Below are 10080 nucleotides of genomic sequence, written 5' to 3'. Positions count from 1 at the left end.
CCCAGCTTTTGAAAGCAGCAGGAAAAATTGGGTTCCTTTCCAGACAATTCTCTTTAAAACCTTTATTGCTATTGCTGTCATCACTCCTAAGCCCTTTCAGCTCTTTCTGGATTGTAGCACAGCAACAATAAAACCATCAGAGCACAAATTGCTTCTTAATGAGATCAGTCACACACATGCACACGCACGCACACGCACACACAGAGCGTTACTAATCCACCACTGTTTCCTTAATAAAGAGTCTCCCCTGGCTGAATAAACTCCTCCTTGTTCAGCCGGCTTGTGTAAAGCCACAGACAAATCAAAGACTGGTGTAAATAACTGCTTTGAGATGCACTAAGGAAAGCCTTACAGATGCAGCGGCAGTTATTCACGGACCCAGCTGCACCTGGAGCCGGACACAGAGCTTTCCTGTCTCACTTGCTGGAAATCTTTATGCCTCAGGGAGAGAAACAACAGCAAATCCTTCTGCAGGCCTCTGTGAAAGAGCCCTTGTCAACTCCCCCCCACAGTCCTTCAACCATTGTTTCTCCTTATACTATTGTGTTAAAAGGTTGAAGATTAAATCTGCCTTAAAATCCCCCTTTTTTTCTCCGTTTAAGGCAATTGCTTTTTGCTCTTTGCTCGGGAAGGGTTCAAAAAAATAAAATGTTGCACAACTGGGGAAAGGCAACTTGGATTTCAAAACAGATTTTCGTCCTAAGAGAGAAGGATTAACAAAGGCACATGGTGTAATGTTTACAAAGCTAGGATTTTAAATAGACTGAAACAACAGGTGGTGACAGAAAGAGAATACCACCTGAATCAGAGCTGGAAATTAGACTCAAACAGTTTCAGAGGTTTGAAGCCACTCAGTTAAGTTTTCCAGTCATTTTTTTCTATTTGCCTGTTCGCACTTCATTTGTGACCAGATGCTTTCCATCTGTAGACCCCAAAGTACTTAATGAAGTAGAGCAAATATCATTATTCCTATTTAACATATAAAGAAACAGGGGTGAAAATAATCAGATTTGTTGCCAGTGGCCTAGCAGTGGCCTGTGGAATAACTCAGGTTGCTGGTTACTTGACCAATGATATATCAACAGAATCATATCATGGGACTCATCGAGATTCTGGTCCATATGATTGGCAGATCCTGTTATCCTGGACACAGCTGAAAGAGGAAGAAGGTCAGCACTAGTGTAATGTCTGGGTGTCCTAAAAAGGATTCCTTCCACCTCCCTTCACGCTTCACAACATTTTATCCTTCAAACTGGACAGATTCCCCCTTAGCAATCTATGCTTTTAAAGCTATGTGGCTATGGTGGGTGTAACCCCAGATGCTCAACCCCACAGCATAAAACACACTAGGAGGGAGCCCAGGACAGAACTGTCACAGATTTAGTGTCAGTAATCAGGGACTCAGCAAGGATCAAACCCAGCAGGGCATTGAACCAGAGTTTAAATCAGGAAACTGAGTTAGTTGACAGCCTGATAAACCCCTTAACCCTCAGTGACTTCAGCTGAATTGGAAGTTTTGGGCACCTCCATAGACTGATTTCTCTTTCAGGGGTGGCTGATGCCTCTCTGCCACACCATCTCACCATGAAGTCTTGTTCCTCATGTTCCCATGTATTCTGCTAGCTTATGCAGACAATGTGAATGCTCCGAGTTGGGGCCGAGGAACTAGTGCTTCTGAGAGTATGTAAGCATTTGCAGTGCCAGAAGTAATGGCTGAGGACACGGGATGCAGAAAAGCTGGAGAATATTTAAAAGCCCACATGATGCTGAAGTGAATATAGGAAGATGTGCAAGAAATGTATCATCTGATGCTTGCCTCATTCCTCTGCATTTGCTACTGGTGTGTATCAGAGTTGGGATAGACCATCTTGTCTCAGCCAGTAGTTCACTTTTTATGGCTTTTTGTCAAGTGTTGCATTCTGATAAAAAAAACCAAACAACAGAGTCAACACTGTATGGCTATAGGGAAATATATCTACCGGAGGTATTCGGAGGATTTTGATAGTATTGATTAATATCCTCTATGGAGCATTTCCCTTTTCTTTCCATAAAGTACTTCCCCAACCTACAACGTTTCTGCAAAACCTGCAGTAATTGCAGAAGGAATTTCAAGACTGTAAATATATGTTCCATGTAATTAAGAGATCTGGTGTCATGGGTTTGGCTCAAACATCATGTGATATGCATTGGTAACATTCAAATTAGCCTTCTAACATGTTCATCAGTCAGAGATCAGATACTGAATCTGTGAATCAGTAAAAGACCAGCTTTTTCTCCCAGTTAATGCTGCGTTAATGCAAGTGTCAGAATACATTGGCTGGTTTCAAAAGCAGTTCAGCATTAATACATGCAAGCGCAGCAGCTGTGCCAGTGGAATTTTGAGAGCAGATGGACCAGAGATCTCTGTGAAACTTTTACTGCGTATCTGTTACTCCATTTTATACACATACCTGTTGGTCCAGGCATCAATTGACATTGCATGTACGAATGAGGACAGATGCGGTTAGCAGGTCAACAACAATAGGTAGAAAAACAAGCCCCGGAAATCTGCTGACTTTTGCTAATACATTTCTGTCAGTACAACCCTTTGGGTAGGAGGGAGAGGGAGAGGCATCTTGATACACCGTGTGCGGTATACTGTTTAGCCAACAATATTCTTGTCCAATTTTTTTCCCATTTGTCTCAATTAAAATGTGTCTCTGCTCACTTGTGGCACAACAAAGCCACTACAAACTGTCTCATAATGTTAAGCACATGCTGAGATGGAACAATGAATCACTATAAACATTTTACCCCACTAGCTATAAATTAATCTTAATTCCCTTTCTCTAACTCATATCACTTCCCCAGCTGGCCTTTTCTGTTCTGAAGAGCGGCTCTGTAAAAATGGCAATTTCATACTCTATTACCTGTCTGTACTCAGGGTTCATAAAAAATAATAACTAACTTGGATTCTTTACTCTGTGTCCACCGCCGAGAGAGCACTGAGCACTTACTGTTGTACAAATTTCTCCAGGCTGCAGTGTGTAGAGAACAAAAGTCACCATCAGTGATGTAACCTCAGTACCATCCAAAGGCTGGTTTTTAAAGTGCATAACTAGCTACTGGCATGATCAGCGCCATATCTGTTTTGGATTTACACTTGACAGTTAAATATTGTAGTAACTGTGGTCAACTAGAATTTATTCTCCTACACCTACTGCACCACATTGTTGTGGTTTTGTTTTAATGTGATGAGCCTGTGACAAAGTGCTTGGTTTGTGGGACAAATCTGCATCTGGAAAAGCCTTTTATGAGTAAAGATTGTAAGGAGACCAAACACCTTTTCTGTGAGATAAATATCATTACGCAAGGCAGCGATCCTTCTTTCTAACTAATTTTTTGCTGCCTGTCACTGGAGAACACCTCCACTGAAGTACTGCTAAAATCCTGGGTGGTTTTTCCAGAAGTGCCTAAGTGATTTAGGACTTATGATGACTTGGGGATTCCTACATGTAGCTGACAAATTCTATTTGATTTAGGGACTTTTAATCTCTTTGAAAGTGCAAATCCTGTTTCAAAGGTGAGGGATTTTGTATCATGTTTATCTTCTTCTAATCTTTGTGTTGGACTGGTATTGGCTCAAGGCAAGTAATAAGGATTCTTAACTTAATTGTTCTGAAAAAACACTTGTCACAAAAAGTAAGAAAAATGGCTTTAAGCAATCCGTTGGTTCACGTGGGAAATCTGGTTTATCTCTTACCTGTCAACAATGTCACTGGATACTGTGGTTTGTTGAGACAGATCTGGGATCATGTGGCAAAGGATACTGGAAGGACTTTAAGAGGTCTACCCTTTTCTTCACTGATTTCTATCAACTCAGGTGGAGATAAACTGCACAAGAACCTGATGAAGCAGAAGGAACTTTGCCAGAATAAACATGGAAAGATCACACACAAAAAAAAAAACAGGTGAGGAAGGCTGCTTTAGTGAAATTCTTTGATTTGCTGAATTATCTGCATTCACTTGGACTTTACCACTTAAGAGACTATAAGCTAAGTCAAAATCATCACAGAAAAGTGATCTGAATAAAGAGGGGGTGCAGTTCAATAGGGTCAAACATAAAGTGGTACACTTTGGTAGGAGCAAGCAGGTACACAAACTCGGTGTGGAATAACTGGCAGCAGAACAATTCTGTAGAAGCAGCTCATCTGATCCCAAGCCATACATCCATCAGTACAAAACGCTAATGAGATGCTGATGTGAAATCAAACTTTCATCTCGAGTGTATCGGCAGAAGCATATCCAACGTGATATATGAACTCATCCTTCACTGGGCTGTGTCCAGTTTTGGGAGGCACCTTCTGAGGTGTGGATACAACTCAGAGAAGAGCTAGAGGAAAAATCTATGACAGAAAGACCCACCAGAAAATAATGAACAAATATAAGTCATCTGCCCTTCAGAAGAGAAGACTGAGGCTGAAAAATAAAAATGAATAATCTGTTTTCCATGTCCACAATGGAAATAATCATCTGAAAGAGCAACAGGGAAGATTCAGGTTGGAAAAACCTCTTACCAGTAAAGATTGCGTAATTTAACAGTAAAGAGGCTATGGAATAGACTCTGTGGGGAAACTAGAGGCTTCAGCATTAGGGATGGGTAAAAAGCCACCTGTCATAGATGTGGCTGATTCTGCCTGGAAGCAGCAGGATGGGCTGCAAGCCCTCTGATTCCATGACTGTAACCCCTGGGCATGCCGTGTTCATTTGCCTTGTGCTTTTCTAAAAAAGAAAAGTGGGACACAGAAACTCAGATTTTAAACAGGATTTGGAAGATCCTCAGGTGAAGGTTGGGACTGGACTACCCTCAGAACTCCAGTAACTGGAAAATGGTCCCTGGTATCTGGTGAAAAGTCCAGTCATAAAATTTGTGCCTCACTGTTCAAAGCAAGGAGAAATGCCTAAATTCTGCCAACCTTGGTGAATTATGAGTATGTTACTCTAAAAACTGAGGTTCCCTGTGCTGCGAATTTCCGTCTTGAGAAATTTAGTCCCTTTCCCAGTGAGCTGGAAAGTGGCCAAAACGGGAAGGTTGGACATCTCTCTGACAAGGACCACAGTGCCTCTACTGAGCTGTCTGCTCTGCCATGGCACAGTGGGATGCATATCTACATTTCACTGGCACAGATATAAACCAGAGCAGGTGCAGAAGAGTAGCAGAAGGAAGAGTCATGGTATGGCAAATTCACCACCCTCTTAAGGGATTAGTGTTTTCCAGGTTTTCCTGCAAAGCTCTGTGCCCGGTGTTGTTGAATGCAAGTTACAAATAAAGTTTATAATCAAAAATAGTTAATTTTTGGTAGATCATATTTGCTATCCTGCCTTTTTCCAGCCCAAGTCTCTTGTCTGAGTATGGTCATTAAAAGACTTGCTGTCTAAGAAAGCAGACACCAAAACAATCAAAAGTACTGCTGCCACTTACTTGAATACTGGCCACTCAACTCTAGGAGAAAATTTAAAGCAGAGAGTTCATTCATCAGTTAATTTCAATAGGGCTATGTTCATTTGAACAGTCTAAGGATCTGAACCTGCCTGTTTTCCTATTTTATAAAATGTTTCTTATCTGCAAAGAAAAAGGGACAATAGGTATCAAAATGATATCATGATTCCCAATAATGAGTGCACTAGAAACATAAAGAAACTGCCATTTTATGACAGTGAAAACAACAATGAAAAAGAAAACCTGCCCTGAGACATCAGTTATATAAAGGACAATACCTTTAAATGTAACAGAAAATATTTCCTTTCAATACCTTTAATATACTGAATACTGTATAGAACAAAATTTTTTTCATGAGGAGAAAAAATTAAAGGTGATTGATAACATTTCTATGAATTTGTGCAGTTGTGCTCTGCATGGAAATGAATGCTGCAAGTTCCAATGGTCATTTAACACTATTTTAGACTAAAGAGGGTGCCTAAAATTTCACTAATATACTCACATTTGCCACATGTCTTTAAAAGACCTATTAGGTACGTAGGGTCAACATACTGAATGCTGATAAAAAGGATTATGGCACTACTAAATGACCCCTGTACTTTGGCTTTAGCCTTCAGTTGTCCCGAGCACTACAAAATAGTATTCACCACTAAAATGACCGGGTATTTCTGCAAGTAAAATACTATTCCAAGTGTTTAATGTACAGATGATCATTCTCTTTAATACTTTAATGATGTATTACTTTAATGATGTATAAAGAGAGCGTGAAAGTTGCTTATTAGTTTGGATTTTACTATTTTTACATTGGAAGCACTGCTACATACTACATTTCAACAAATGCTTTGCACAATTGTCAAGACAAGCATCTTTATGCAAGAATAATATTTTCAGTCTGGAGCAATTTGTTGAGGGAATTAGTTGGATGATAACAAGCCACACTAAGAAACAAGGCATGATTTATGATGTCTAAAATGTGCACATGTCAAATATTGCAGACAAAGCACCCTAACTGTGCAATTTCATGCTCCTTGGGGTCTCATTTCTTTTATTACAACTGAGATGAGGTTAGCAGGCATGAATGAAATTTAAACTCAACAGAACATGTACTCAGAGTCATTGTTATATAGATAAGCAGCTGCTCTTCTTATTTTAATAGTTCCTTCAGAAATCAGTAAACTCTGTATACACATGGCATATTTGGATTATCTTTTTAAGACCTAGGCAGGTATATCATAATGATTATGTTTTGAATAATGCCTTATCTGCTTAAGTTCCATTTTCTTTCCTATGTACTCATATGCACCTGAGAATCAGGATACACAGCAGGAAAACCAACAGCACCTGCCCCCCTCTTACAAAGCGACAGTGAATAACTACAGGGTGGTTTTAAATTTTAACTCACAGATTTCAAGAAAAGGGGGAGAAAAGACAAAATAGAAACTAAAGACACATACATTTGACAACAAAAATTCCCAGAAGGAAAAATAAAGAAGAAAATGCTTGTCAATTTTGAAGAAAAGAGAGAAAAAGAAAATTAAGGGGTCCTTTTTTTATTTTGTGTTTTCAGCAGTACATCACAAAGACTTCTGGTAGAAGAAGAACACCAAAGTATTTGAGAGAGTGATAAGATGGTGACAGAGAGAACATCCCTGAAGAAAAAAAAGAGGCTGCAAATCTGAATTTTGAAAGAGAAACACAGAGCAATTGGGAGAGAACCTGGAAGACTTGTGTTAGGCACATCAGAAAGGGGATTGAAAGAAAAAAACAAGAATTAAGTATCTACGTATTTACCTGTCTCTCCTCTCTCACTGTGTGTTTGCCAGCAGAGGATTTTTGAGGCATTCCAGACATCATACCAAAGCTCCCTATTTGGAGAGAAGCTCAAAGGATTTTGTCCCAGTACACCGTTACTGTCTCCATGTTCTGCCACAGCTCAAGATCCACCGGCACTTCTCACAGCAGATGTAAGGTGTAATGGTGTGGCAAATGCCTTATGGAGCATTTTATCTTTGGAAAGTGTCCTGGTTTTGGCTGGGATAGAGTTAATTTTCTTCCTTCCTTTTCTCTCTTTTCTTCCTAGTTCTGGGTTCAATATGAGAAGAATGTTGATAACACTGATGTTTTCAGTTGTTGCTAAGTAGTGCTTAAACTGAGTCAAGGATTTTTCAGCTTCTCACGCCCAGCCAGCAAGAAGGCTGGAAGGGCACAAGAAGTTGGGAGGGGACACAGCCAGGGCACCTGACCCAAACTAGCCAAAAGGGTATTCCATACCGTGTGATGTCATGTCTAGTATATAAACTGGCGGGAGTTGGCCTGGGAGGGGTGGCTGCTTGGAAACTAACTGAGCATCAGTTGGCAAGTTGGTGAGCAATTGCATTGTGCATCACTTGTTTTGTATATTCCTATTCTTTTATTAGTATTGTCATTTTAATATTGTTATTGTTATTTGTTTCTCCTTTTCTGTTCTATTAAACTATTCTTATCTCAACCCATGAGTTTTAGCTTTTTCCTTCCAATTCTCTCCCCTATCCCAATGGGTAGGGGGGAAGTGAGTTAGTGGCTGCGTAGTGCTTAGTTGCTGGCTGGAGTTAAACCGCAACAGAAACTTATGCAGATGATAGTTCATCCTTATACCTCCCTGGGGAAAGAAACAAGGAGACTAGGTGTCCTAGCACAGCCCACGGTAGAAGTCAGTGGGAACATCAAGGCTTCAGATGCAGGATTTATTGGCCCTCACATCACTGCACCAGGAGAGAATACCAGTGATTCCTGGGATGATTTATTCCAAATGCACATCACTGCAATAATTTCTTGGGCCAGTTCTAGCTGCTTTATGGTATATAGCAGATACATAGCCAGCCCAGCTATGTAAGCAATGTGGTATGGGTGGAAGCACTGAGTCAGAAATCATGGCTTGGCTGCAAGATAATCATTGCTGTACCTGATTAGGTAAATATTTCAAGTCGTTATGGCAAGTGCTGAAGGGAAAAGGATGAGTCAATTTACTAAACTTATACTTGAACACAGAGAGTAGCTAGGCAACTGGGTTAGTATTATCCAAAGTTAGTCAAGCATTGGACATTCCTCAGGAAGAGCAAGCAAGTGCAGAATTTCCAGGTATGTCACTATCCCTCTTGTCCTAAACACAGTTACCTAAAAACAGAGGCCCAATACCTTTGGCAACTGAAAGTGGAGGAACAGTCCTGTACACTTATGTGGTTTGCAAACCATGTATGAAAACACTGACCTGTTTTATGTTTTTCTCTATAAATCTTTGTTATGGGTTTGTGTGGCACGGTGGGCTTTTTTTGGTAGTGGGAGAGAGGCTGCAGGGCTGGCTCCTGTGAGAAGCTGCTGGAAGCTTCCCCGGCTCCAAGTCGGACCCACCTCTGGCCCAGGCCGAGCCCATCAGTGACGGTGGCAGCGCCTCTGGGAGAACAGATTTCAGAAGGGGAACCTGCAGTGAGTGGGGGAGTGGAACGTGAGGGGAACCCCTCTGCAGACACCGAGGTCGGTGAGGAAGGAGAGGAGGAGGAGGAGCGGGGGAGGAGGGGATGCCCCCCCAGCCCGTGGTGAGGCGGCAGGCTGTGCCCCCCAGCCCAGGGAGGGGAGCGGGGGAGCAGATGCCCACCTGCAGCCCGGGGAGAGGGGCCCACGCCGGAGCAGGGGGATGTCCCCCAAGATGGCCGGGACTCCGTGGGAAAGCCTGCGCTGGAGCAGGCTGTGACTGAAGATCGGCCCGCGGAAAGGACCCACGCCAGGGAAGTCTGTGAGGAACTGCAGCCCATGGAAAGAACTCATGTTGGATAAGTTGGTGAAGGACTGTCTCCCGCGGGAGGGACCCCACGGTGGAGCAGGGGACGGGTGAGGAGTCCTCCTCCCCCTGAGGAGGAAGGAGCGGCAGAGACAGCGTGTGGGGAGCTGACCCCAACCCCCACCCCCTGTTCCCCTGGGCCGCCGGGGGGAGGAGGGAGAGAGAACCGGGAGTGGGGCTGAGGCGGGAAGGAGGGAGGGGTGGGGGAAGGTGTTCTAAGGGTTGGGTTTAATTCCCATTATCCTTGGTTTGATTTGATTTGTAGTAAATTCAATTGATTTTGTTTCTTCCCCAAGTTGAGCCTGTCTTTTGCCCGTGACCGTAAGAGGTGAGTGATCTCTCCCTGTCCTTGTCTCAACCCACGAGCTTTTATTTATATTTGCTCCTCATCCCACTGTGGCCGGGGTGGGGAGGGTGAGCGAGTGGCTGTGTGGTGCTTTGTCACCAGCTGGGCTGAAACCACGACAGTCCTGTGCACAGAAATGGCAAGAGAAGGAGGAAGGGAAACAAACGGGAGCAGGCGAGCAGTACTTTATCCCTAAGCTCCCCTACACGAGGGTGCTGAGTACTGAGCTGGGTACTAAAGAGATCATAGATACTCAGTGAAGGCAAAGTCATTTCCCTCTCTCAGCACCCACATGGCCCATATGAGAAATACTGTGTCCTGTTTTGAGCCTCCACTACAAGAGAGGTGTTGATTAGCTGAAAGATATCCAGCAGAAAATCACTAAGATGGTTTGCAGATGGGTGCATGTGGGATATGGGGAGAGGATGAAGGAACAGAGTT

The sequence above is a fragment of the Accipiter gentilis genome, chromosome 2, assembly GCF_929443795.1.
Source record: "Accipiter gentilis chromosome 2, bAccGen1.1, whole genome shotgun sequence".
NCBI classification, from domain to species: Eukaryota; Metazoa; Chordata; class Aves; order Accipitriformes; family Accipitridae; genus Astur; species Astur gentilis.
Note: the sequence above shows the minus strand (reverse complement) of the source record.